This window comes from Ciconia boyciana, chromosome 8 (genome assembly GCF_034638445.1).
Source record: "Ciconia boyciana chromosome 8, ASM3463844v1, whole genome shotgun sequence".
Lineage (NCBI taxonomy): Eukaryota > Metazoa > Chordata > Aves > Ciconiiformes > Ciconiidae > Ciconia > Ciconia boyciana.
The window spans coordinates 24,063,832-24,071,762 of record NC_132941.1 but is presented as its reverse complement, the minus strand read 5'-3'; the positions used below and the strand labels follow the sequence as shown (position 1 = coordinate 24,071,762).

The 7,931-nt window shown below is 48.0% G+C and overlaps 1 protein-coding gene across 6 annotated transcripts in view; it reads left to right on the top strand.

Moving 5' to 3' along the window:
* Positions 1-934: 934 nt before the first annotated feature.
* Positions 935-7,931, top strand: part of CSNK1G1 (casein kinase 1 gamma 1) — a 109,306-nt gene continuing 102,309 nt past the window's right edge. For 3 of the 6 annotated variants that reach the window (XM_072869270.1, XM_072869268.1, XM_072869267.1), the window contains exons 1-2: positions 937-1,049; positions 3,452-3,569. The gene's annotated coding sequence lies outside the window, so the exon portion shown is untranslated. Of the gene's footprint in view, positions 1,050-3,451; positions 3,570-7,931 lie in introns of all 6 variants that reach the window. The other 3 variants (XM_072869271.1, XM_072869269.1, XM_072869266.1) reach the window with 1 other exon arrangement.

The following is a 7,931-nucleotide window of genomic DNA, read 5'->3' as shown; positions in this document are numbered from 1 at the left end:
GATTTTTCAAAATTAACCCGTGGCTTATTCTTGGCAGGGGCCACATGCTGATAAGCTGTGACACGCGCATGGCTGGTTAACAAGATTGCCCACAGGCTCGGGGGCCGGAGAGCCACATACCGGGGATGAAGCTTTTCCTCACAGTGTTTTTGAACCATTTTCAAGGTGTATTGCAATTTAAAACATTCATCTGGAAAACATCAAGTTCTTCTTCACCAGAAGCAGCCTGGGAGCGCTCAGGTGACAACCCCCAGTGGGTTTCTGTTCCTGTCCTGCCATGTTTCCTCAGCGGCTACTAAAAGCTGGGATATTACAAGCTTTTAGCGGGACGTGAGGTATTTCAGGAGCTGCATCCTCCCTCCAAAAGCACTTTGTGGCCCTTGTTACAAACAGCTCTTTGAGGTGCTGCTGGCGGAGGAGATTTGAGGCCACGATGAATTCATCGCCAAGTTTAAGATATCTATTTTATTACCTAGCTTTCTGTGGATATTTTTCTCTTTTTATAGCCAGGTTTTCCCCCTCACAGACGCGGTGGCTTTTTGCAGGACGGGGAGCAGCGGGAGGAACCGGGACTGCGGTGAGGTGGGCTGCTGAGCCCCAGGCACAGCCCCACTCGCTTACCTCCCACCTCAGCCCCGGCGGGGCCCGCTCCGCAGTCGCAGGGTCCCCTCAGCTGCCGGCCCCGCCGCGACCTGCCCGCAGCCGCGCCGGGCGTTACTTCCGCCTAGCAACGAAACGCGGTTGCTAGGGTGAACCCGCCGCCGCGGCGTCCCGGAAGCGGTTGCGGGCGACGCGGGCGCGCTGCTGCCATAGGGCGGTGCTCGCTGCGGGGCGGGGCAAGGCGGTGAGCGCTTCCGGGTTGGGGCTCTCCCTGTCGAGCGCGGCGGAGGGAGGAGCCGCGGCGGGGCGCGGGGAGAGCAGCGGCGGGGTTCGGCCCAGCCCAGCCCAGCCCAGCCCAGCCCAGCCCAGCCCGGCCCGGCCCAGCCCAGCCCAGCCCAGCTCACCTCACCCGCCCGCCCGCCCGGGGAGCTCAGCGCCGCCGGAGCCAGGTATGAGCGCAGGGGGCAGTGGGGCCGCCGTCGCTGCGGGGCCTGGGCGGGGGCGGTCGCTTCGCTCCGCGGCGCGGCCCGGCCGCCTTCCCGGGGCCGTGCCTCCTGCGGTGGCGGAGGAGGCTCCGTGGGGCTTGTCGCTTCAGCCCTCCCCAGCGGGAGAGGGAGCGGCCGCGGTTTTCCTGGCGTGAACGGCTCCTGCCGGGCGGAGGAGCCGCGCGGGGTCGGGAGATAGACCGGCCGTCCCCGGCGGCGGGGGAGGGCAGGGGCCGGCTCTGGGGCTTGCTTAAAATCTCCCGAGAGACCCCTGAGGGAGTCTAGCTGTTGGCTGAGCTGTGCTCTGGGAGGCGCCCGGGGGGGGTCCCACCTCGCCCCGGGGCGTGGGTGAGGGGAACCGGCCTGGTGAGGGGTGCAGTGAACCCGCACCGCCTCCGTCACCGGTGGCTTTTTCCTGTGGTCTGTTATCAGCTAATGGGTCAGAAAGGCGGGATTTAGAAGGGGTGGGCGCACCTCAAGGGGTACCTATTGACAAACGTCTCTCGTGTACTGTGGTTCCGACCATCGCTGGGAGCGTGGGGCAGGGCACCGGCCAAAGAAGGAGTTGTAGGTGGCTTGGGAACTCTTTCTAAACCTGATCGTGTTCCTAGGTCGAAGGGAGACAAAGCACTATATGTAACTGTAAGCGTATTTACAATTTCTTTGCATGAAGAAGTCGTATATTCCCCCGGTATCTGGGAAACTTGTATATTTGTGCTGTTTGGCGCGGTATGAAACTTTAAGGGTTGGGGTTCATTGTCTTGTCCAAATTGCTCATGGGGTTGTTGTCTTCCCTTCCCAATCTGTTTCACTGCTGGTGACTGTCCTCTTTGACCTTTCTCAACAGTGACTTGACTTTTCAGTTCATAGAAAGTGTCGCGTACCAAGTCCAAGCTTGCGGTCAGTCATTAATACCTGCTGCCTCCTATCTCCTGACTTGATATGAGGTTTTCCACCTTCCCCCTTTCTTGTTATCGGGCTCACAGCGGCCTGGTTGAAGTCACACTGTCATGGGTGTGATCTCAGACTTGATTTTTTTTTTTTTTTATCGGTGACCTAATGCATATATGTAACCAGCTTATGCTGCCACTCCCCAAGTTCTTCAGGGCTTGCCTTTTCCTTCTCCCAGCTCCCCAGCTACTGGCTGTGATTCACCTAAATAAACCATCTTCTCTATATCCCTGGTTTAATGCTGCGTTGGTAACTTGGTCCCTGCCAGCCTGCTGGGAGAGGATGATGGGTGAACTGAGAAGCATGAGCTTTGTTCCTGTTGAGAAGCTCTTATCAAATATTAGCAGTGCTTTCCCACAGACGCATTCCAAAAAATACAAAGAGCGCATTTGAGTTATGAGCTTGGGGAGATTGCTTTCTTCAGGCTGCAAAAGCCATGGAGGATTCCTCACTGCTTGCCAGTTGCTGAAATTTTGGAAGTGTTGCCTAGGCGGTGAAACGCTACTGATAGGATAATTGGGTTTTATTACATTGGTGTTGTAGAGAGATGCACAGAGTTGTCTTCTCCATGTGAAGCTGGGCTGACACTAGAGCTCTTTGAGTCAGGGATGAGCTGGAGATGCTGGCAGTGATAAATATCAGCAAGAGTTCTTGTACAGGGAGGGTGACCGCCAGCAAGGTGTGACCAGATAAGAAAGGATCTAGAATTTAAATATCGTGGTGTGTAGAAAAACAAAAAATTCTTATTAAAAAAACCTGATGTACATAGAAAGCATGGGGGATCATGGTGCAAACTGGCCAGGCAAATCTCTCTTCTCCATATTGAAGTTCTGGCTGCCGGTGTAGTGGTACCCCGGTACAGCAGATATTGCAACCTTTTGGCAAAAATATTGCTGACTCTAATGAAATTTTAGACTATCAGCTTGATAAAATCAGTGCTTTACACTTACACCTTGCATAAGTACTTAAACTTTGTTTAGATACAAGTATTTTTTCAAATGTTGGTTGTCCTGAAATTGCTTTTTCTGAACTCAGCAAAGTGTCCAGCTGGTGCCTTTTTTATTTTTTAAGAGTTGTTGGGCTGTGAGGAAGATAAGGCACAGTGCTCTGCTTTACTGTGCAAGACTATAGCAGCATATTTTCTACTGCTGACCTGAAGTCCATGCTGGTTTAGGCCAATCTGGGCTTCTTGCTGCGTTTTTTGTGTGGAAAGCTCTTCTGTTATCCTCTGGCCACAGTGGTTGGAAACTTGCACCTAAATTTATTTGTGGCTGGTATGTACCTATCTGTGTTTGTGCCAGTGTTGCCTCTTATAAAAACAGCTCTTTTCTCCTTCTGTGCTTTCAGAAAGCACTCAACTCTTGGCTTCTTATTTTCAAACCACGCATACCAACCTTGTGGTTGCTCTTTTCCAGGTTCTCTGTCGATCTCTTCTGTGCACGTGTTTGCTTAAAGCTAATCCCTGAACGCCCCTGATGAACAGGGCACAGAATGGCAAGGGAAGTCTCTCTGGGATGCTGTGCGGTGTCGCAGGTAATTTCTTTGCACCAGTGTCCTTCATGGCTGAATCAGGCTGGTGGTTCACAGGTCACAGTGACAAGCTAATACCCTGTGTGTCTCTTCTCCTTGGATTAAAGAGCTTTCCAGTTCATAGTAGCATTTCTTGCGAAGTCTGAAGTGTATGACCGTGCCTAATTCCAGTCCGTCTATCTTACTCTTCCATAGGAGTTTTTATGCTGTTCCAGTTCTCTGTATTGACAACGATTTGACTTCCTATGCCAAAGTTGCTGATGGAAAATATTCTGGTGGGAGTGATCAAGCAGGCAGGTTCACAGAGTTCCATTGCGAGGGGAGTTATGAGCTGGGTGAGATCATAAGTGCAACCTAGTCCACAACCGCTTGCAGCCTTCCTTACAATGAGATTTCCCCCTTTTTTGTGGTTTTTAAAATAATTTTCAGCTCTTCTGAAGCAATCAGCTGCTGTGTATTTTCAGGTTAACAGATGAAATCCTGTATAATGCCTTAAAAGTGCTACCAGATGAGACCAGGAATCCATCTGGCCCAGTATCCTGCTTAGTAACCAGTAGCAGATGCCTGAAGAAGGGAGTACACAAATACAGCAGATCTAATCTGGGGAAATACTGCTTTATTTTTTCTCTCTCCAGCAGTTTATGACCTCCCTGAGCCAGGTGTTTGAATTTAGTAACCTTCATGCTTCTCTTCCATGGATTTGTCCTCTCACTTTGAACCATCTTGATACTCGCTGCCTTGCACAGAGAGACACAAAGGTGAACACTAAGTGTGTAGGCTACTTCTTACATGGTCTACACATGAGGAAGAGACAGAAAACAAGTACTGGGGGTGTAAAAAAAAAAAAGGCAAGGAACACATTCAGAACAAATTACTTCTTCACTTTCTCCATGACATTCACGATTTTAGGGAACTACTTTTTCAATTCCTGGTGGTTTTTTGGCTGGGCTGAGTTGTCCTCATCTGTTTAGACTTTCCTTTCCATGTCTCTTCTCCTTGCTCCTCATGTCATTGCCAGCTCTGCTCCAGCCTCCATGAGAGACGGATGGCAGGAGAGGCGGCACAAGCAAATGGGGGAGGTTGGCAGAGGTGCTGATCAGATCAGCAGGTGATATTTATGGTGTGGGTGCCTCTTTAGAAAACACTGTATGCTGTGGATTTGTATTTTGTTCTATATTATTGTCTGTGTAATTACAGACATTCTGCTTGTTTGTTAGTGATCAAAAACCCATGGAGCTACTGTTTTTGTGAAACACTCCGCTGTAGCCCTGGTGTCCTGTTACCCAGTGTTGGCTTGAGTTCAGTCATATTTTTTTAAGTTGAAGTTAGGGTGGTTGTTCCTGACGTGCTGCGCTTTGAATTGTATCACCCACTTGTATCATGAGATTTTACTGCAGTTCCTTAGAGTCATTGCTCTTATTTACTGATCATGTTGAATTATTCACAGTAGCAAATGTTGTCATCTTAGTACTGCCTTCTCTTGAATGGCTCAATATAGTTGAGCAGAGCAGAATCCTTTGGCAAGTCCCCTCCGCTACAAAACTGACCAGTGATGCCTTTCCTCCCCCTTCCTTATCTGTTTTCAACCAGTTATTTGCGTATGTGAAGGATTTTTCCTTTTATTGTATAGAGTTTTGTTCTCCAAAGAGCTTTGAAGGATCTTGTCACATTGTATGTTTGGTTTCTTCAATGAAGTCTATCGGCTGCCTTTTCCTTGCTCATGTGCTCTGCCTCCTGCAAAAGAAAACAAGACAGACAACAACCTCCAGCTGACTCCTGAGACATGGCTAATTATATTTTATAAATGAAGTCCTGCATCCATTTAGTCCATTCTTTAGGACAACTGTGATTTGCCTGGTGTGTCTGCCTGGTTTGTGGTTGCTCAGATGCCTCTGAATAGCGCTGTGAAAGCTGGTGCAAGTGTCTTTCAGGTACTCTGGTGCAGCTTTAGCCAAGAAACTATGTGGGGAGCTTCCCCATCCTCCTCCTGGGTGACTGTATGTAAAGTAAGGTTGTTGCTGTTGCCTTGTCTTCTGAGTGGTCCTTTGCCACCTGAAGCCTTATTTGCTTGGCTTGCTTTACTGGGGTCAAGCAGGGAGAGTGGAGGTGGCCAAGCTGTTTTACAGATTGAGTGTAAAACACAATTTTAACTTTTGGGAGACATTGTCTATTATGATTATTTAACCCAGTAATAAATCATGGGACCTTTTCCCTTTTTTTTTTAATAATAAAACCTTACTAATTTGTATTTAGGTTCCTTGTTGGACTTTTAGCCTTGCTGTACTGTCTGGATTGGCTTCTATTACTCATACAGCACAGTCAGATCACACAGTAGGGGCTCACACCAATACTCCAGCCACTGTTCCAGGTGAAGGCAAGAATTGCTGTTTCTGTCATCTGCTGCTGGGGAGAAGTTGCTCTATGCTGTTTAAGAACGTAGTCTTGGCTTTACATATTGACCTGATACTTGCGCAGTTTACACGGAGACATTTGAAGTCTCTGCTTAGTGCCATGTTTCCTGCTTGTAAGACCCCCTGGTGACAGCGTGACAGCTGCTATCATTTCTTGGGTGGCTGAGACTATATTTTTCTGGTTTAAGGTTGGAATTCTGATTTACAGGGTATTTCTTGCTGACACAGTAAACTTAGATTGCAAGAATGGTGGTGTATGCTAAAGAAAGTTTAGATCCTCTAAAAGCTTGCTTAGTCCTTGTATACTTTGAACGTCCCATTGACTTGTCTGCCCACCACTGTGTTTTGAATGAACCTGCTACATCCATATTATCACTTTAAAAACAGGCTTTTGAGTTTCTCCATCTTCTAGACATCCAGCATTTGCGTAGAAACACGCTTGTGCCTTGGTTTTGTCTTTCCATCTTATTTTACTTGTACTGTATTGATTTTTCTAGCTTCTGATTTTTACATGGCTAACTCTTGTTCCACCTGTAGGGGTTTTTGAGGAGATTAAGTTCTTATGAATTGGCTTCTTTCCCCCAAAAGCTGCATCATCCTCAGATACATGCTCCTCTGTATCTCCTGGCTTTCTCTGTTCTTCTTCTGAAGTGTCAGAGGAGCCTTCCATTTTGATTGCAAGTGCCAGTATCCGGGTGCTATTTTGGTTAATTCAGTCCTTATTCTTTTACAGGCTTCCAGTTGTCCAAAAACCTTCTTGATTCCTAATGAATCCAAGCCTGAGTGTGGGAGCAATTCTTTGAGATGCTGTCACACAACTCTTGGTCATTGCCTTCCTATTCTCAGCCTGAATTTTACTCCAGAAACTTCCCTCCATCATATGCTAGCTGTATCTTTGTGGACCACAGGCAGCAGCTCCTTCCCGACATTATTTAGTAGTGTGTTCCTGCACAAACAGGTAGTCACTGAAGATACAACCTTTGGAGTCCTGCAAAGTTCCTGGTTTTGATGAAATTATGGTAGTGGTCACCTTGACTTGCAGAGAGCTGGGACAACTGACGGCTTCAGTCTACGGTGGCAGAAGTGCCAGTGTGGAAAGCATGGTCTGCAGGATGTAAAGGAATTGCCTCAAAGGAGGTGAGTCTCCCCCTGTACTCTGCTCTTGCAAGACCACACCTGGAAGCACTGCATCCAGCTCTGGGGTCCCTGGTGCAAGAAAGACGTGGACCTGTTAGAGTGGGTCCAGAGGAGGCTGTGGAAATGGTCAGAGGGTTGGAACACCTGTGCTATAGAGAAGGGCTGAGAAAGTTGAGGTTGTACAGCCTGGAGAAGAGAAGGCTCCAGGGAGACCTTCTTGCCACCTTTCAATATATAAAGGGGGCTTATAAGAAAGATGGAGAGACACTTTTTACCAGAGCCTGCAGTGACAGGGTAAGAGGCAATGGCTTTAAACTGAAAGAGGGTAGGTTTAGATTGGACATAGGAAACTTTTTATGATGAGTGGTGAGACACTGGAAGAGGTTGCCCAGAGAACTTGTGGGTGCTCCATCACTGGAAAAGTTCAAAGTCAGGTTGAATGGGGCTTTGAGCACCCTGATCTAGTGAAAGATGTCCCTGCCCACAGCAGGTGGGTTGGACTAGGTGATCTTTACTGGTCCCTTCCAACCCAAACCATTCTGTGATTTTAGGGAGACATAAAATCTCAGACTTGTTGTGCCTGCTTCATCACTATATTCCCTTTTAAATCCTGCTGGACCTTTCTTTTTTTTTTTTATAGAGGGAGGAGTTATTTTAACTCCTTGCTAAAATACCTGTATGATTTCTGGTTCTTCAGACACTACGTACCTTTTAAAAGACCACTTATTTCTAGAAGTTGGCAAAACCAACAATGAAACATGATCAGTGTGAGATTACCACCATTTTCTCCTGGCTTTTCGTACATTATTCCTTTCCG